The sequence below is a fragment of the Spinacia oleracea genome, chromosome 1 (genome assembly GCF_020520425.1).
Source record: "Spinacia oleracea cultivar Varoflay chromosome 1, BTI_SOV_V1, whole genome shotgun sequence".
Lineage (NCBI taxonomy): Eukaryota > Viridiplantae > Streptophyta > Magnoliopsida > Caryophyllales > Amaranthaceae > Spinacia > Spinacia oleracea.
The window spans coordinates 28227814-28249925 of NC_079487.1; positions in this window are offsets into that span (position 1 = coordinate 28227814).

Consider the following 22112-nt stretch of genomic DNA (forward strand, 5'->3'; position numbering starts at 1 on the left):
ACACACACACGGCAGCCACAAGGACTGCCCATGCGTGCGAGCTGCAGCCCACGCAGCAAGGCCCACGCATCCGTGGCCTTGGCGCGCGCTGGGCTTGTGGCGTGCGTGCTTGCTGGGCGACGGCCTGGCTTCGTGCTGGGCCTTCGTCCGGCAGGCCTCGTCCGATGCTAATTCGTACGATACGCTTCCGATTAAATTTCCATTTCCGGAATCTATTTCCGATACGAACAATATTTAATATTTCCGATTCCGGAATTAATTTCCGTTTCGAACAAATATTTAATATTTCCGTTTCCGGAATTATTTTCCGATTCCGGCAATATTTCCGATTCTGACAATATTTCCGTTTCCGGCAATATTTCCGATTCTGGTAATATTTCCATTTCCAATAATATTTTCCGATACGTACCATGTTTCCGTTTCCGGCAACATCTACGACTTGGATAATATTCATATTTCCGATACGATCCATATTTCCGTTTCCGGCAATATCATCGTTTCCGGAGTATTCATTTCTTGCCTGTGACGATCTTAGCTCCCACTGAAACCAAGATCCGTCGGTTCCGAATATTCATAGATGGAGTATTTAATGCCATTAAATACTTGATCCGTTTACGTACTATTTGTGTGACCCTACGGGTTCAGTCAAGAGTAAGCTGTGGATTAATATCATTAATTCCACTTGAACTGAAGCGGCCTCTAGCTAGGCATTCAGCTCACTTGATCTCACTGAATTATTAACTTGTTAATTAATACTGAACCGCATTTATTAGACTTAACATAGAATGCATACTTGGACCAAGGGCATTATTTCCTTCAGTCTCCCACTTGTCCTTAGGGACAAGTGTGCATTTCCTAATTCCTTTGTCGCTCGATGCTTGCTCTTGAACATAAGGTAAGAGTTGTCATCCTTATTATGTCCAGAGGTGTTCCTCGGTTTCAGAGTTCAACTGATCAAATAGACAGATAATCATAGCCTATGATTCATCCAAGCACGGCCATGCATTTCACAGTTTCTAGCTCTCCGAGTGGCCTTGTACAACTTTTAAGCATCTCATCCCGATTTATGGGAGGACAATCCCAATCTTGCGATCTTGAGATTAGACTTCGTTTGATAGGTGATTACCTGAGCATTGCCTTTATAGCCTCCTTTTACGGTGCGACGGTTGGTCAACGTCAAAGCAACCAGTTCTCAAACAAGTAATCTCAAATCACTCAGGTATTGAGGATTTAGTGTCTAATAATTTTAATGAAATTTACTTATGACAGATTTTCATCTCTTACAGTAAAGTTTCATAGGTCTTGTCCGATACTAGTCTTCCCAAAGTAAGTATCTATGCAAATGATTATGACATTGCCATGTCCACATAGTTCAAGAAACAGAACTACTAGTCATCTTGCATTCTAATCGTCTAACGTTTTCTATGCGTCCAATTTTATAGAAAACTCCGACTAGGGACCATTTTCAACCTTTGACATTCAAGTTCACTTGATAGACATTTCTTAGTCACAGGACTGGTCCTGACAGTCTATCTTGAATATATCGTCAAATTGAAGGGACTCATCATTTAATACTAAACCAAGATTAAATGGAATATGAAAATACATTTCATATATGATAAATGTTCAACCCCAATGTTTTATAACCATGGGCCTCAAACCCATCTTCTAAAACAATTCATGGAATTCAAAGCTATGCTTGATTTCCAGTGCTACAACGTGAGTGTTGCTTCTCACTTGTTGCATAGGTTTAGTTATCATGCTTTGCCAATCTTAATATCCTTTTCATCGAATGTTCTTCGAGATATGATGATAAGATCTTTTCGAGTTTGTTTATTATGTGATCTAGTCTTTCTTACTTCGACGGTGGTTTTACTCATTTTGCAATGAAGAACCATCAAGTTAGCAGACGTTTTTCTTGCTTCAAGAGTGGTTCTACGCATTTTTCAATGAAGAACCATCAAGCCAGCAGATAGGTGATCTACCCAAGTTCAGTGAAGAACTTTAAACAACCCTGTTTTATTACTTCTTAGGCAATAATTACTTTTACTTCAACTGTATAGGTTGCTAGTGATGCTTTGTTTGGATTTACCTATCCAAGCAGTTCATAGATATGTGGAAGACTCTCCAACTATATCTTAGAACATATAAATTAATATTTTAATTTCCCACGCAACAACTCATGGTCTCCAATCCATGTTGCCATTTTCAAAACACGATGCTCTATAGCTTGTCCTTATCAATGGTTAACTCCAAAGGGTCTTGCTTGATCCTTTGCCAGTGTTTATGCGTGTAGCATCAATATTTAGCATATCTTTATTTCCTTGAATCAAGAACTATTCCTATGTACATTTTCAAGTACCATAAGTATTCTTGATCTCAATCTAGTTGATCTTTACTTAGATCAATAGAGATTGGTATATGTTCGTCATGGCTAAAGTCATACGATACGTTTTTGGCGATCCTCATATTATATCATACATGATAAATTCTTTTGCAGAATAATTCCCAATTGAATTCTATTCATGTAACTTTAGCTTATCTAGTTTCAGTAGATACTAAATTCAGCTAAATTCTTTGACATATAATATAGGTTAAGAATCTCATTTAGACTCTTTGATGTTTAACTTAGTAAATGCTTATACATAGTTCAAACATCCTTTACTTAGATTTATTCACATGGGTCGAATATCTCCAATGGAGACTTTCGTGTTTGATTTAGTAAATGCCATTACTTAATCCAAAACAATATCATAAGATCTTTGTAAATAGATCTTAATACCCAGTATGTACTAAGTTTCGCCATGGTCCATCATTGATGAATAATCTCAAATCTAAGTCATTAGCATTTGAATGTTATTTTACAATAGAGAGATATGTGTGTGATACACATAGGACCAATTAAGTTTTTATGTACTCCCACTAAACTTCTTATATATCTATAAGAATCATGTATATTTTATGAAACTAAAATACTTATTAGCTTCACTTAAAATACAGTTTCAATTCCCAATTGCTTGCTTAAATCTGTACTTAGATTTTATAGCTAGCTTTCCTTTTCAAGCATTTATTTGGATCCACAAATTCTATGACATACCATGTACATATTATATTCCAACATTTTGATTGAGGAATACGTTTTGTCATCCAATTGCTATATGTACCAATATGCAATCATTGCTTGAATTATAGACTTAAGCATTACGATTTTGCATGAGGTTTCAACATAATCCATGCCATGAATTTGCTTGTAACCTTTAGCAACTAATCTCGCTTTGTGTGTGAACACAATTTCATGTTTGATGGTTTTTATCCTTAAAACAAACTTGCAACCAATAGGTGTGAACCTATTCTTGCAAATCAACAAAATTTCAATTTTGTCATCAAAACATTGAGTATGTTTTATGGCCTTTAACCAATTAAACATATAGTCTATATATGGCCTCTAACCATTTTAGGGAATCTATATTTCGTCATAGCTTTCTTACAAGTCACAAACTCATTAATCTATATGATAATAGTTTGACTGCAAGTTGTAGGTTTCTTCACTATTTAATAGAAGAATCTCATAGTTTCATTGACCTGATCTCTATGTTTCTTCACTATCTAATAGAAGAATCTCATAGTTTCAGTGACTTGAATTCTATGCCTACTTGGGTATAGAACATCAAACAATAGAATATCAACAGGCACTTTGAGAGTCCTTTGAATATTCTATTCTCTTTGAAGCACTTGTAAAGTCTTCTAAGAGATGTCTATTCTTTAAAGCCACTTCTAAAGTCCTTAAAGAATAAGTTCGGATTTTCTGAAGCACTTCGAAAAGCCTCCGGAATGTCCGTTTATGTTTGTTGTTCGCCTCGAAGACTTTCGAGGTCTATTTTCTCCCACTTGTCATTTTGGAAACGAATCTCCAAAAGGACATTATTTCGAGCAAACAAACATTATGTTCTCAAAAATTCGTGGTAGAAACAATACCCTTGTGTCTCATTTGAATAAATCATAATGAAACATATATCTAGACTTGGGCCTTAGTTTGTTGAATAACAAACACTAAGCTCCCACTGAGTTTAGCAACTCTTTAGATATATATAATTGAAAAGATATCCTGAAATTACTTTTCAATAGCTTTGACGAATTTGGTTTAGTTTGGTGGTAGTTGAGCATTTTGTTTTAGAAATTATAGGAAAAGTTTTTATGATTCATCATTAATCGAATCAAGTACCAATTGACTTCGATTATTCCAACTAAGATATGCCATATCTTATGGACCTAGATTGTGAAATTACAACACACAATCATTGATGATCATATTTGGTCTCAAGTAATCATCAACATGATCTAACCTAGATCTTTATGATTTCTTGCCAAGTGGATTTTATACTTCTGAATCTTTGAACTAGCCAAACAGATTCAACTTATATCACATTTGAGTAAATAAACCTATATTCACTCAAATCCATGTGAAATAATAAAGTCATAAAATCTTTCTTTAGCTTTGAACTCTATTGTCTAGGCGTTCTAACAATAGTTCATATCTTTTGTTACTTTCAACAAGTAAGACTAGTCGTCTTAAATTGATCTAGAAATCAATGAACTTTCAAAAGTCCATCAAAATAGAGCTTTTGAATGTTAATTTGTTGATATGGTCTAAGCAACAATGCCAAAGATTAGTGGAACTCAAATCAAGGGGTTGATTTGAACCTAGTAAAGTTCTTTAAAGAGTTGTTTGTTTTAATCAAGCATATTGACTCAACCTGTAATTGACCATTTCATTCAAATAAACAAACAAACATTGTTTTTGTTTTTCTTGAATGTGAGTCTTTCTGTGTTTGAAAACAGAAATTTAGGTATGTTGATTATGGAACAAAATAGCCATTAAGTTCCAGCCTTTGAAAGGACTTAAAACAAACTAGATGACCCTACAACTAATGTAGCATTGCCATGCTTCATTTCCCACTTGTAGGTCATTAGTGTATCCTAGCTTCCATTGTTTGAGTTATTACCGAAGTAAGAACCTCAAGCGGTATATGATACCAAGGAAGTTTGATTGCTAGGTCACTTCTCTTTAAACATAAACTTATAGGTAGAAACGGAATCGTAAATTCCTTTCATTTGTTCCTCGTTTTCCTATTTCTTGTACCCTTTCTTATAGTCTTAAGAATTGAATTCTTTAGTGTTGACTTTTATACTTTGTTAGACATGTCCAATGTCACCCCAACAAGGTTCTTACCATTTAATTTATGTTGAATATTAAGTTTCAACTAGATGATCTTACCAGAAGCTTCTAAAGTTCTCTAAGCATCGATCTATTCGAATGTCTAGGGACTAGACTCATTCGAGAATTAAATGGACAAAGATATTAGGTTGTTAACCATTGGTAAAGCTGAGCGTATTAGACTCAATGCTTTATGATCTCAAAACTACAGTGTATTTTGAATTCACAAGCACCAATTGGTTTGCCATTCGATTTTGATGTTCGAAAACAACCATAAAAGTCGCTATAAGAAACGTACATTTTAAATTGCTCACTTTCTCTCTTTTTCCGTGAATCGTTCTTGGATTCACTACCAATCGAGGAAATTTACTGTTACCTTTCTAAAAGGATTTATTGCAGTGCAAGATATTTAATTATAAATAATAATTAAAACATACATTGAAGCATGCAAAGTCTAAACATTTATCATGAATAATAACTTGAAATTAAAGCAACCATGCAATTCAAACAAGTTATTAGCATTTTATTCGATTTTATTGTTCCGGCAGGTGTGAATAAAATGATTCCAAGATCCTAAAATCATTGAAGAACTAAGCACAGTTTGTCGACTTAATCCTAGAACATCTTAGGTAAGCAAAAGCCTTTTGCTAATAGTCTAGAAACTATTCTTGGTTGATAGGTACGTCTAAGAACTTATTAGGTAAACCTATCGAATTTGCCACGACATAAAAGGACTCCTTACTTATATCGTTGAGTTTCACCAAAACTAACATGTACTCACAATTATTTGTGTACCTTGCCCCTTTAGGACCAATAAGTAACACCTCGCTGAGCGAAAACTATTACTAGATTGATGTAAAGGATATCCAAGCAAGTGTATATTTTGGCATGGCACCTTTTAACTCAATTTTTAAGTTTGGAACTTAAGGCTCTTACTATGTTGGTTAGATTTTAAGTGAACTAAAATCCTTAATCATGCAACATAATCAAGCTTTTGATCTCATGCATTTTAAGACATATTTAAAACAATAAATAACTTAAAACATGCATAAGATATTTGTGATCTAGTATGGCCCGACTTCATCTTGAAGCTTTGACTTCAAAGTCCGTCTTGAAAATCTCCGTGGGAGGCACCATTTTCTTCAAATAGGATAAGCTATAACTAATTACAACTATTTGATGGTTCGTAGACCATATTTGAATTGAAAAATAACTTTGGTACTTTAGACCAATTACATTCAAATTAATGGTACGCAGACCATATTTTCTATCCTATTTGGGCCATACTAGTCACTTCATAACCTGCAAAACAGTACATATACAATATATACCATTCACCCATTCATTATCATGAATGGCCCACATAGCTGGTTAGTAAAATACATTATGCATCACGTAAACATTTGCAGCAATTAATCAAGGGCACCAATAATCTACCAATTATTCAGTCCTTATTAATTCTAATCAAGTTGTTTTAACCTTAAGGATTTGTAGACCTAATCAAGAGTTTATGACTAAAAAGCGCTCCCACTCAAACCAATAAATTCATATGCTTTACTAATTTTAAACATAAAAATGTATTTCTAGTCTAACCGGAAACATACAAATTTAATTAAAATTTAAAGCTCATATCAATTTATAATTGAATCCAAAAATTTAATTTAATTTCAGTCGCATTTAAATTAATTCATGATTTTAATTTTAGTAAAATAATTAGAATAAATTCCATTTATTATAATTATAATATTCAAAATTAAAATCCAAGAAATTAATTCAAATTATTAATTTTAAAATTAATTAAAATTACGTGAACTGAAATTTTCAAATTAAACATTCAAAACGATCTAATCGTAACGCAAACACCCTACGCGTTGCACGCCCATGGGCCGTACGCACACAGCCATTGCTGGCCATGTGTGCGCAGCCCATGCGCTCGTCGCATAGCTGCTGCTGTCTCATCGCAAGCCTCCGCACAGCGCCCCATCGCACGCGAGCTATCGCTCGCAGTGCGCGCGCGAGATCGCTCGCTGGGCGCGCTGGCTCGCTCGCTGTGCGCGCGAGCCATCGCTCGCTGGGGCGCGACATCGCTCGCTGGGCGAGCGACATCGCGCGCTGCGCGCGCGAGCCATCGCTCGCTGGGGCGCGAGATCGCTCGCTGGGGCGCGAGATCGCTCGCTGGCGCGCGAGTGATGCTGTGCGCAGCGCTCGTGGCACGCGAGCTTGCGCTCGCTGCGCGCGAGGCTGCGCGCACTTGTGCGAGGCAGCGCGCGTTGTGGCGCAGCTTGCTTGCTGCCCACACGCGACTGCCTTGGCTCGCCCCTCGCCCATGCCCATACGTTCATTGCTCGTGGCACACGACACAAGGCAGGGCTGCTGCCTTGTGCTCGTGCACTACGCCCTTGCTCATTGTATTCGTGCCGCACGGGCGACGAGCTCCCTTGCTCGTCGTCGCATGCCCGCATTATACAACACCCCTTAAGGGTAACACGAAGCGTCCATTGCTTCGTGCGTGCAAGTTATATGAACAAATCGCATAAAAAATTTAAAATTTATATTTAAAATTAATGACAAATTAATAAATAATATTAATTTCATAATTTTAGGGCGAAAAATCGAAAATTTATTATTCAATTGATTTCCGATTGTTATGGATTCAAGTCTAGGTCATAAAAATTTAAAATTTATCGTAAATTTACAATTTTTTATGGTGGTTTTTAATCATAGGTTTCTAATTAAATTACAATTAATTATGAAAATCAAATTAATTCTAAATTATTCTAATTTTCAACAAATTAATCATAATTACAAATTAGATTGCATAATTAACAAGACTAGGCATTCAAACTTGTTAAACATATGCAGTAGGTCAATCAAAAATTCAAGATTTATCAACAGGAATCGCAAATATTTAATTTAACATCTTAAATTTACGAAATTTTGCATTCGAAAAACTAAAACCTTCGAAAAGTCATAGTTAGGCTTCGAATTTGAGAATTCTGGGTTCGGCAGAAAAATACTTTTTTTGTCAAAATTTTAGAATGCCTTTTACATGCGGAATTGACACAAAAATCACTCAATTCGGATGAGTAATGAAGAAACTGCCGAAAAACTGCGTACGTATAATTAAATAAACGCAATTTGCAATTAATTATCAATTACGAAAATTAATCACCCCTTTTAATTCTTGCAAATTTGTAATATTTAACCATGTTCATGCAATTTAGATTATGAAAATAATAAGGGGCTCGTGATACCACTGTTAGGTTATGATACATATGACATTTACATAGATCATGCGGAAACAACCATTAACCCAGGAAACATATTATTTACACATAATCATATAGCATAATTTAGATGCATACTCTTTGTTGCGTGCCCTCCCTAGCTGCGCCCGAACCGAACAAGAACAAGTCTTTAGGACTCCAAGTGTCGTCCCTCCGTAGATAGTCCACAGCACGTCCGGATCCGCCTTAAGATTGACCAACTAGAATCGCCCTTAAGGTACTAGAAAATTTCGGCACTTTTGAGCAAGATGTGTGTTTGATTTTCTCTCAAAAACTCACTTTTGAATACTTTGAAACTTGTGTATAAATTATGACCCCTAGGCCTTTATTTATAGAGTTATGGAAAAGGAATCGTAATCCTAGTAGGATGCGAATTAATTGGAATTAGAATCCTACATGAATTCTATTTAATTAATTTATCCAATTAGGAATAGACATTTAATCATACACTGACTCTTGCAGATTCAGGAATCACGCATGAGCACAAACTCACACACACACGGCAGCCACAAGGACTGCCCATGCGTGCGAGCTGCAGCCCACGCAGCAAGGCCCACGCATCCGTGGCCTTGGCGCGCGCTGGGCTTGTGGCGTGCGTGCTTGCTGGGCGACGGCCTGGCTTCGTGCTGGGCCTTCGTCCGGCAGGCCTCGTCCGATGCTAATTCGTACGATACGCTTCCGATTAAATTTCCATTTCCGGAATCTATTTCCGATACGAACAATATTTAATATTTCCGATTCCGGAATTAATTTCCGTTTCGAACAAATATTTAATATTTCCGTTTCCGGAATTATTTTCCGATTCCGGCAATATTTCCGATTCTGACAATATTTCCGTTTCCGGCAATATTTCCGATTCTGGTAATATTTCCATTTCCAATAATATTTTCCGATACGTACCATGTTTTCGTTTCCGGCAACATCTACGACTTGGATAATATTCATATTTCCGATACGATCCATATTTCCGTTTCCGGCAATATCATCGTTTCCGGAGTATTCATTTCTTGCCTGTGACGATCTTAGCTCCCACTGAAACCAAGATCCGTCGGTTCCGAATATTCATAGATGGAGTATTTAATGCCATTAAATACTTGATCCGTTTACGTACTATTTGTGTGACCCTACGGGTTCAGTCAAGAGTAAGCTGTGGATTAATATCATTAATTCCACTTGAACTGAAGCGGCCTCTAGCTAGGCATTCAGCTCACTTGATCTCACTGAATTATTAACTTGTTAATTAATACTGAACCGCATTTATTAGACTTAACATAGAATGCATACTTGGACCAAGGGCATTATTTCCTTCAGAATTTTGCTCTCAAAATGTCACTCTGAATACTTGAAAACCTCGTCTATAAATTGTGAACCTAGGCACATATTTATAGGGCTATGGAAAGGGATTTAGAATCCTATTAGGATACTAATTAGTTAATTAGAATTTCATTAAAACTCTTTTAAACTAATTCTATGTATTAGGATTAGGAATTAATCATAGAACGAATTCCATTAGCTTTAGGATTCGTATCGAACAAAAACGTTGCACAAGCACGAGCACCGCACAGCCCGCGCAAGCCTTGCGGCCAACACGAGCAGGCTCTGCTCGCAGCCCACGAGCGTCAGCCCACCCCCGCGCGCGCGCCATGGTCTTGCTGGGCCTGGCCTTGCGCTGGGCCTGGCGAGGCTTTGGAAGCGTTGTGTTGGGCGCTTGGCTTGCTGGACGCGGGCCTGGCTTCGTGCTGGGCCTTCGTTTAGCAAGTCTCGTTCGATGCTAATTCGTACAATGCGCTTCCGATTAATTTCCCGATTCCGGAATTCATTTCCGATACGAACAATATTTAACATTTCCGATTCCGGAATTAATTTCCGTTTCGAACAAATATTTAATATTTCCGTTTCCGGAATTATTTTCCGAATCCAATAATATTTCCGATTCCGACAATATTTCCGTTTCCGACAATATTTCAGATTCCGACAATATTTCCATTTCCGATAATATTTTCCGATACGTACCATGTTTCCGTTTCCGGCAACATCTACGACTTGGATAATATTTATATTTCCGATACGATCCATATTTCCGTTTCCGGCAATATCATCGTTTCCGGAGAATTCATTTCTTGCCTGTGACGATCTCAGCTGCCACTGAAACCAAGATCCGTCGATTCCGAATATCCATAGATGGAGTATTTTAATGCCATTAAATACTTGATCCGTTTACGTACTATTTGTGTGACCCTACGGGTTCAGTCAAGAGTAAGATGTGGATTAATATCATTAATTCCACTTGAACTGAAGCGGCCTCTAGCCAGGCATTCAGCTCACTTGATCTCACTGAATTATTAACTTGTTAATTAATACTGAACCGCATTTATTAGACTTATCATTAAATGCATACTTGGACCAAGGGCATTATTTCCTTCACAAATGACGATGGTGCGTGCCTCAAAAGTGCAGTGAACTAAAGGAAAAGTTGATGAATGAATGTCACAATACTCCATATTTTGTTCACCCGGGAGGTGATAAGCTGTATAAAGATCTGAAAAAAGGTCTATTGGTGGCCAAGAATGAAGAATGAAGTGGCTGAATTTGTGGCAAGATGCTTGACTTGTCAGAAGGTTAAGATTGAGCATAGGAGACATTAGGGAAAGGTCCAACCCTTAGAAATTCCGAGTTGGAAATGGGACTGTATCTAAATGGACTTCGTCACTTGTTTACCCAAGTCGAAAAGCGGAAATGACGCCATTTGGGTGGTAGTGGATAGGTTGACTAAGTCGGCAGTGTTCATACCAATTAAAGAAACCTGGAAAATGGAACAACTTGCCAAAGCTTACATCAAATATGTAGTGAGATTACATGGAGTTCCTAATGATATCGTAGCAGATACGGATTCTAGGTTCCTTTCGAATTTCTGGAAAAGTGTAATGAAGAACTTTTGTACTACATTGAAAATGAGTACAGCGTTCCATCCAGCCACAGATGGACAAACCGAAAGGACTATCCTAACCTTAGAGGATATGCTAAGAGCTTGTGTGATTGATTTTCAAGGTGGATGGGAAGATAGCCTAGATCTAATTGAGTTTTCATACAATAATAGCTATCATGACAGTATTAGAATTTCACCATCCGAAGCCTTGTATGGGCGAAAATGCAGAAGTCCCTTATGTTGGAGTGACATCAGTGAAACCGTTGTAATAGGTCCCCAAATGATAGAGGACACAATGAATCAAGTTAGGACTATTCAATCCAAAATCCAAGTCGCGGAAGATCGTCAAAAGAGTTATGCGGACTTGAAACGTAGGGATGAAGAGTTCCAAATAGGTGACAAAGTGTTACTTAAGGTTTCACCAATGAAGGGTGTAATGAGATTTGGGAAGAAAGGAAAGCTAAGCCCAAAATATGTAGGCCCATATGAGATCCTAGAAAGGATAGGAAAGGTGGCATATAGATTAGCCTTACCCATGGACTTGCATAGAGTGCACAATGTGTTCCATGTATCTCAGTTGAGAAAGTATGTCCTGGACAAGTCGCATGTACTGCAACCGGAGACCATAGAGTTAGACCAAAGTTTGACATTTGAGGAAAGACCTGTCAAAATCCTTGATAGCAAAGTGTGTAGTACACGGACTAAGGATGTTAAGATTGTTAAAGTGTTATGGTCTAACCAAGAATCTGGGGAAGCTACCTGGGAAGCCGAGGAAGAAATGAGAAAGAAATATCCCGAGCTTTTTCCCGAGGTTAGTTGAGTTACGGGGCCGTAACTCGTTTTCTTTAAGGGGGGTAAAGTGCGGTAAAATTTCGCGCTTTTTACCTTATTTACCTAATTTTCCCCTTATGGCATGCCTAATTTAGTTCTTTTTAGTGAAGTTTCACTCTATAGTGTCATGTTGAATTACTTAAAGAGTACAACAACTAAAACTTTCTACAAGTAAACCCATTAAAGTCTCATGAAGTCTCAAGTCTAGATTTTTGAATAGGGATTTCCGTGCCCAAGTTTCGGGACGAAACTTCTTTTAAGGAGGGTAGACTGTAATACCTCATATTTTTCGTAATTTATAAATATATTTTTTATTGTATTTAAAAAGATTTTACGAATTTAATTGCATTTAATGACAATTAAATATATTTTGTGTTTAAATAATTTAATTATTAATTATTTACGAAAACCGGATTTTTATTAAATAAATTAAACGAATTTATTTATTCGGGAATTGTTGGGTCGTATTTTGAAAACGAATTTAATTTTAATCTAAGCCCGATCAAATTTTATGGTCAAACCCAACAAGGTTTGCAAGGAGTTAATTCTAATTAAGCCCATAAGCAAGCCCAACTCAAAACACTAAAACCTAGCCCATGAGAGAAGGAAAAACTATAATACACCCCTTCCCCTCATTAAATCCCCACAAAATTTTCAGAACTCTCTCTCTTTTTCCCCTTCTCCTTCGTCCGCCCTTTCCTTCGGCCCTAAGCAACGAGTGCATGTTACCTTTGCTCGCTGCCAGCCCGCACAGCCCCAGCCTCATGCGTTGCCTTGTGCACGCACCGTGCCTGCCTTACCTCGCCTCACGCGCACACTCACCCTCGCCCTCGCTCTCGCCCTCGCTGCCCAGCGCGCACAACGTTGTGCGCTGCTCGCTGCTTGTGCCGAGCACTTGCGCCCAGCTCTCGCCCTCGCCCACAGCACACCCCGCCCTCGCCCGAAGCGCACACCCGCCTGCCGAGTGTCGTGTTGTTGTTGCTCGTGATGCTGTTGCTTTGCGTCGAGGCCACACACGCACCATAAATCCGTGTGTGTGTGTGTTGTTGTTATTAATCAAATCCGTATACTTTTAACTTTTCCAAATTCAGTTTTTAAATTATTTAATTTTGATTATTTAATTGTTTTGGATTATTTAAAATGCTGGGAACGGTTGTGGATGTTTTGTATTTGAATTGATCAGATTGATTTTTAATTCAAATGAATTATAATTTTCAGATTTTAATGATTAATTATAGTGTCAATTTTTAAGGTCAAAAACACGGTTTTATTAATGACCTATTGATAGGATTTTAATTCCAATTGTTCAAGCGATTGATTCACATAATTTAATGACGATTTAAATAATGGGAATCAACTTAAATTTTCAGATTTATTATAAAGCTTAAAGTGTTGGTTTTTAATGATTTTAAGGCCAAAAAGTCAATGTTTTTATGCTAGGACTTGAGTTGACTATTTGAGACTATTAAATTAACGAATAACGATTAATTTCTAAATAAACCAAGGGTTTTATATTCTTAAATAGTTGCTAGAAATTTTGTAAACATGGATAATAAATAAGTTTCTCCTTTGTGTTTATAGGAGTTGATTTCTAGCTTGAGTCGTGATTCGCACAGTGGCCTCCGTACTTTGGTATTCCAAGTACGTACAAGACTAGGGTGACCACCTATCCCATGAGGACTTTATGATGTGTATTGATTGTGAATCATGTGAACTTAAGTGTTGAGAATTCATGTTTGATGTGTGAACAAGCATGTTGAGAATTGTTATTGAATCTATGTATTCTACGTGAATGAGCATATAGATTGATTAATGCTTTATAGATTCTATTAAACTATCATGTTATGGACTTTGATAATCGTTGAATTATGTCAAGCATGTTGTTCAAATTAATGTGCACGTATGAGTGTTTCGCATGCAAGTTATTATGATTATGCTATTGTACGGGATGTCTAGCATACAATGAGCCTATTGAATATTGCCTCAGTGCATCGTTTATTCTACCGCAGTGTAGAATTAATACATTTAAGAAGTTTATGTGAATTGAAATAAGGACTATTCGTGATAAGGGAACATCCCGCTTGTTAACAGGAAATGTCGGGTTATCTCAAACAATGTTTTTGAGAAGGAACAATGGAGTAATTTCAATGGAGTCCTATGTTTGATCACAAGTCCTAAAGGATTAAAATGAAGTGTCGTTGTCTAATTATTTATTTGTGTAATTGTTGAATTACTTGTGAGTTATGTCTTTGGGTTGAGTCTCGAACATAACATACTAATTAACATAAAGGGTAACCCGAATGAGCTTCAAAACTCTTGGAACGTATATACCTTGAGTATGAACAATGGGGGGGAGTCGCGTCGGAGAAACTCGTACTCCTTGAATGATACAAGACGTTGTTTCATTATTTTGGTTATTCGCTTATAAAATGTGCAGGAATTCCGTTGATATGGTCCGACTGTCGGTAGAAAGCCTGACTCTATTTTATTTGGTGCTTGGTGGGCTCCCAACACCCTCAGTTTCCCTCAGTGGTCTTGTTATTCCCTCAGTGGTTTTGTGTAATACCCGTTCTAAGCTAAATTCTTATTAATCTATGAGTTAAGAGTCTTGTCAAGTCTCGAGTATGTCTTCATGATTAATTGGTTTACTTGAATGGCTTTTGGATGTGGATTATCTTTATTGTTGAGTGAAGCATGTTAGACTACGATTTCATTCTAGCTTGTCCGTACTCAGCTTTTGCTGACTTCGTGCTTCATGTCTTTCGGTCATGGCCTTCGCCTTAATGACCCTATGATGATCCATTGTTGCATTTGCATTGTTGGGGAGTAGATTTCAATAAGCAGGTTGGTAGAGATAACTTGCGGGAGAAGTTATCATGGGAATATTGATGAGTGACTATTTCATCTCTCGTATTTATAAACTCTTATTTTATTTTATAGTCATGACTATCATTACTTCTACAGTATGATTTTAAACCTTAGTTAATGGATCTTCTAAACTATTTAATGTTGGTTTGGGCCTTGATGGTTCCAAGTTGTTTTATGACCATTAACTATTTAATATGTTTTGAAAGTTAGTTATTTCCGCTGCGTAATTCTGGTAAATAGCCTTAGCCGTTATCACGGTGGCGGTAATATCTTGGTAATTCTTTTATATTAGGTTGGAAAAAGGTAATTATAAATATAAGGAATTATCAGGGTGTTACAACTCCGGGTAGCCATGAAGTTTGAAACATGTCGCATTGTCGTGCCCATCGCGCTTACAATGAGTGCACTGCTATTGAGATTTATCAACCTTTTCAAACCAAGCTCTAGGTTGCTCAGCCTGGAGGGCGAAGATGTATTGGGTCTGCATATTGTCCTTCGCTTCTTGAGAGTTTGCAATCCCCCTTGTGAAGGAAATAATGCCCTTGGTCCAAGTATGCATTCAATGTTAAGTCTAATAAATGCGGTTCAGTATTAATTAACAAGTTAATAATTCAGTGAGATCAAGTGAGCTGAATGCCTAGCTAGAGGCCGCTTCAGTTCAAGTGGAATTAATGATATTAATCAACAGCTTACTCTTGACTGAACCCGTAGGGTCACACAAATAGTACGTAAACGGATCAAGTATTTAATGGCATTAAATACTCCATCTATGGATATTCGGAATCGACGGATCTTGGTTTCAGTGGGAGCTGAGATCGTCACAGGCAAGAAATGAATACTCCGGAAACGATGATATTGCCGGAAACGGAAATATGGATCGTATCGGAAATATAAATATTATCCAAGTCGTAGATGTTGCCGGAAACGGAAACATGGTACGTATCGGAAAATATTATCGGAAATGGAAATATTGCCGGAATCGGAAATATTGCCGGAAACGGAAATATTGTCAGAATCGGAAATATTATCGGAATCGGAAAATAATTCCGGAAACGGAAATATTAAATATTTGTTCGAAACGGAAATTGATTCCGGAATCGGAAATATTAAATATTGTTCGTATCGGAAATGAATTCCGGAATCGGGAATTTAATCGGAAGCGTATCGTACGAATTAGCATCGGACGAGGCCTGCTAGACGAAGGCCCAGCACGAAGCCAGGCCATCGCCCAGCGAGCTGAGCCAACACGCACCATCGCATGCCAAGCCTCGACCAGGCCCAGCGCAAGGCCAGGCCCAGCCAAGGCCTGGGGCGCGCGCGCGAGAGCACAGCAGTGGGCCGAGCGCTGTGCGCCTAGCGTGGGCCGCAAGGCTTGCGCGGGTGTACGGTGCTCGTGCAATGCTTGTGCGGGAATCCTAAAGCAATCGGGATTCGAAATATGATTAAATCCTAAAACTATTAGATAATGATTATTTAATTAGAGTCCTAGTAGGATTATAATTAAATAAATTAGTATCCTAATAGGATTCCAAAACCTTTTTCATAACTCTATAAATAGGTGCCTAGGGTCACATATTTACAGAGAGTTTTCAAGTATTCAAAGTGAGTTTTTGAGAGAAAAATTCAGTCACACATTTGCCTAAAAGTGCCGAAAATAATAGTACCTTAAGGGCGATTCTAGTTGGTCAATCTTAAGGCGGATCCGGACGTGATGTGGACTATCTACGGAGGGACGACACTTGGAGTCCTAAAGACTTGTTCTTGTTCGGTTCGGGCGCAGCTAGGGAAGGCACGCAACAAAGAGTATGCATCTAAACTATGCTAAATGATTATGTGTAAATAATATGTATTCCTGGCTTAATGGTTGTTTCCGCATGATTTATGTATTGTCATATGTATCATAACCTAACACCTTGAACGTTCCTCCTGCTCAAACACGAGATATGCCTCATCTAAGGTGGGCATCGAAACTCTAGACAACAGATTGGTTCGAACCGTAGAATACAAATCATCGTCGACCCCAATTAAAAATTGATGGAAAATCTCCTCATCACGGTCAGCCTCCATTTTCCCATCCATATTGCAAGATAAATTTTCACACTCATAGGCACGCAAAGGCTTGAATTGAGCCAGCTCATCATACAAGCCGGTAAGGGTTGTGTAGTAGTCCTTCATTGACATACCCTTGGTCTGTTTACACGCCAAAATCTCACTGCGAAGTTGTTGTAGGCGAGGTCCATTAGCAATACAATATTTCTTCGCAAAGAAATCCCATAGCTTCTTAGCATTATCATGAAAAGGAATCGAGGCAGCGGCTTTGGGCTCCATACTTCTCAATATCCATGAGACTAGCATGGAATTAACACTCACCCAATCGAGTTGCTTCTCCTTCTCCTTAGGTTGTGTGATCGTGACATTAATGAACAAAAATTTACGACGCGATTGTAAGGTGAGTTGCATCGCCCTAGCCCACGCCAAGTAGTTCTCACCCCGTAGTAACACATGAGTGAGGATGGAACCCGGTTGATCTCTAGAACTCAAGTAATACGGAGACGCCAGATCAATCTTACCGTCACTGTCCATAGCTGATCAAGGCAAGGCACGCTGGTGAAAGCTTGACCAGAAACGGACGTGAATAATGGAAAAAAGTTGCGAGGTAGGGTTTGCTAGGATGCTAGCTCTGAACCATGACAAATTAATTACGGTTATGTGTTTTCTTGCCTTGTATTTCTCACTAAATGTGTGTTTTATATTACAGCTCTAAGCTACAGGCTTTTAGGTTAAATACATCAACTACAATTATAACCTTTAAGCCCAAATACAATATCAAAATTCTAATATAATATTATATAATGTTGCTTTGTTAATATGTGGCGGTGCTGTATAGTAGTTGAAGCAGTGAAGAGTCATCGAGTCGCAATCCATTTCCACTGCACATCTGCTCTTTTCGTTTGTTACTCCCTCTGTCCCTTAATACTCGTCCCACTTTTCTTATAAAGTCGTCCCTAAATACTTGCCCCATTTCTATAAATGACATGCTTTTACTAATATTATATCATTTCTCTCACTTAATCAAGGACCCACTTATATTCCTACTTTCTAAAAAAATATTAAAAAAAATTCAACCCCTCACTCATCCCTCAAAAACGTTTGGCACATTTCTTACTAACTACATGAAAAAAATACCCCACTATCAACTACCACCTAATAAATTAAGGGTTTTTCTACGTTGTACCCTTGTATTTCTTCGATTTTTACGTTGTACCCATGCATTTACAATCTTCTACATCGTACCCCTATACTTGTAAAATATAGTCAACGTTTTCCTTGTTCCTAATCCAACGTTTAAACATTTATTGACTTTTTAAGCAAACTAAGGGTTTTCTATATTATAGGCAACTTTATGTTTGTTGTTGAACCAACGCTAATGTAGAAAAATCTTGATTTTCTTAAAAATACAAAAAACGTTTTAACATTGGGTTGACGACAAAGATAAAAATGAGCAACTTTTGCAAATACAAGGGTACAATGTGTAAAAGTTAAAACGTTTGGGTACAACGTAGAAATCAATGAACTAAAGGGGTACAACGTAAAAAAATCCATAAATTAATAAGTCAATTAATTTGCCTAAAACTTTGTGTCTGTCAAACCGGGGAGAGTATTAAGGGATAGAGGGAGTATTTAAACTTTTGTATTATTGATGTACTCCCTCCATTTCTTTTTGATGTATCCATTTGGAATCTGGTGTGGTTTTTATGAAAATTGGAATATTGGTTTGTATGGGTATAAGTGTAATGATTGAGTGTAAGAGAAATGATTGAGTGTAAGAGATTATAATAAATAAAGGAGTGGGAAAATAATAAAGAAATAAGGTAAGAGAGAGGAGTGATAATGATGGGTGATAAAGGAGGTGAGAGAGTGGGTATATGGGGAAGGGAAAATAATTAAATATTATGGGTGGGGAAAATTAGGTGGGAATATGGGTAGAATCTTTAGGTATTTTGGTAATTAGATAGAAATGTAAGGGTATTTTAGGATAAAATGTATGTCCAAAAATAGAATAGATACTAAATGGATACAACAATATGAAACGCTTAAAATGGAAACGGATACAACAAAAAGAAACGGAGGGAGTAATAACTTTGACCTTTTTTTTTATTAACTACTAGCATCTTTAATCATGTTTAAAAGGACAATTATATAGTGGTTATTTAGGCTTCTTTTAAAGTTTTAATTTTATTGAGAACTTGTAATTTTTTAATAGGAATATATGATTTAAATAGAGGTGAAATTTAAATTGAAAGAATATATAAATCAAATGGTTCATTAATATTGAATGTTAAAAGGGAAGATCGTGTAGAAGAAGTTTAATGAATATATGAATTGATGTTGAATAAGTAAGATGAAGTGTACGTACTACGTACGAGACATTAGAGCAGTAAGATATACTCCCTCCGTCCCGGAATACTTGACCGGTTTTCCTTATCGGGTCGTCCCTTAATACTTGACCTGTTTCTAAAAATGAAAATATTCTAACAATATTATATTATTTCTCACTCCACCCCTATTAACCCACCTACCCCCTACTCCATACAAAAAATAATTAAAAATTCAACCCCTACTCTCCCCCAATCCCACCCCTTTACACATTTCCCAATAACTACATTAAAATAATACCTCACTATCAACTACTACCTATTAAATTAAATAAGTCAATTCAAGTCCCTTAAACTATGTGTCGGTCAAGCCGGGTAGAGTATTCCGGGACAGAAGAAGTAACAAACAACAAATAAATATTTGAAAAATTAAATCAAATTGATGGATAAAAAGATATGGTGACACTTGTCATCTAATTATTTATTATTTTATTTTATAAATACTAGGTATAGACTTGGTATTCTTAAAAAGTTAAAATTCTTATGAAACGTAGGAAGTGGCATCACAATTCTTATGTCCTGTCGTGTACCTCCTATCGTCGGTCTGGCTCATATCGTCTGGCAAAAAAATGATTTCGGTACCACGCCTGTTCATTTTGGCATATGCCATTTGTTAGGGAATAATAAAATCAGTTTCCAAAGTTTTGCATTCCTTGTTATTGCCGCCCTTTATTGTCCACTATCAAAGTGATTAACTAATCGTTTGGTTAAAATAAGCTGACAGCCTGACACCAACCACGAAATCATTATGCGAAAATAATTGACTGATGCACTAACATCTTTGACATACTCTCATATACGGAGTACTCTCCGTCTTTTTTTTTTCCCTTTACATTTGGTATTTTTCACGTGTTTTAACGAATAATTAGTGTGTGGCTCGGGCGATATCCCGATTGTTACATTGAATAGTTAAAATTTTAGATTTTTCTTGAGCAAAATATTTGATAAGATACATGTATAGCATTAAGTGAAAGCATTCATCAAGTTCGTCAACTACACAAACACACAAAGTCATTTATCATGAGAAATAATTTTTCAATTGCATCATCTTACAATTTATAATTAACAAACACCATATTAGACACAGTGGCGGATCCAAGATTCAAAACTTGGTAGGTCACTTTTTAATACGCTCTTTAGAGAAAGCCAAAGTCTTTCCTCAATTTTAGATACTACTCATATAAATCAAAATAACATGGAACTTGTTATATCATACTATGTACTCCGTATGACATAAAGTAGCATCAATATAGATATAATAACGTGCATTTCACATTCGAATGTAAGACAATGAACGAATTACCTATAATATAATTCAATAGTGATATATTCACCACAATTACAACTAGCAAATACATTAAATAATACTCCGTACATGGTATATGTTTACTTAAAAAAATGAGTTTAAACAAAACTAATCACCTTTTACTTTTTGCAGCATTGATAAAAAGCCTCTTCATAAGCATAATTTTGATTTTTGAATAACCATTAATATAATAAACAAAAAACAAAAATGAGAAAGGTATAAAAAAATGGGGATGCTTTAACAGTTTAACAACACCTATGAAATAAAGAATGAAAATAAAACAAGGGTCTGCAATGCTGCCTACAGTATCTCTAGTTTGTGAGGTGTTAGTAAGGAGTAAATAGAGAAAAAAGAAAAATATTAAGAAAATACTCAAGAATATGGATTAATAAATAAAGAAAGGAAAAAACCGTGAAAAAAGGTAAAATTACTATTTGCTGGGAATCGAACCCGGGCAAATTGGAAATGGGGAGTTCAAGTTGAGCGACAGGAACAGTGAGCCAATAGACATTTCATGATATTCACTTATTTGTTTTCAATATAAGTTTGAGAATGGTGGGTCCTGTGACCCAGGATGCACTGCAGTAGCTCCGCCACTGATTAGACATATGCAGTCATGCAAGACATTCCTGTAGTTGATGCTTATGAGACTTATGACATCATGTTTATTCATAGTTGTCCTAATTCTTTAATTATTATTTTTTTCAAAAATAGTCAATAGAAAATAAAAAGTCACATAAAGGTTTAGTTGTTGTAAACTTCATGTTAACATTCATTTATAAATTAATGTGAAGAGATATACTACAAATGGTTGTTGGTTAAGATGATAATGAGAGTTATCATCTACACTTGAGGTCTGGAGTTCAAACCTCATTGTACGTATTGATTTTTGGTTGTCCATGATATGACATATCATTTGGTGAGTGGATGATGTGGCGCAAAGGGAAGAGTACTATGTGCCACATGGACATTTTTCTCAACGCCTTTTAATATATTAGTATAGATTAATTTACATCGAGATTTCTCAATTTATTTATTTAAACAAGATAGATTACATTTATTTATAATGATTTCACTTTTATCAAAATTCTGATATTAGAAAATGAGAAAAATGTAATGTCCCAATGAAAAAGTGTGAGAGATTAAATGACCCAATGAATTTAATTGGTTAAAATAATAATTGGACACAAATTTTGATAGAATATATATTAAGTTATTTATGTGATAATATATAAGGAAATGT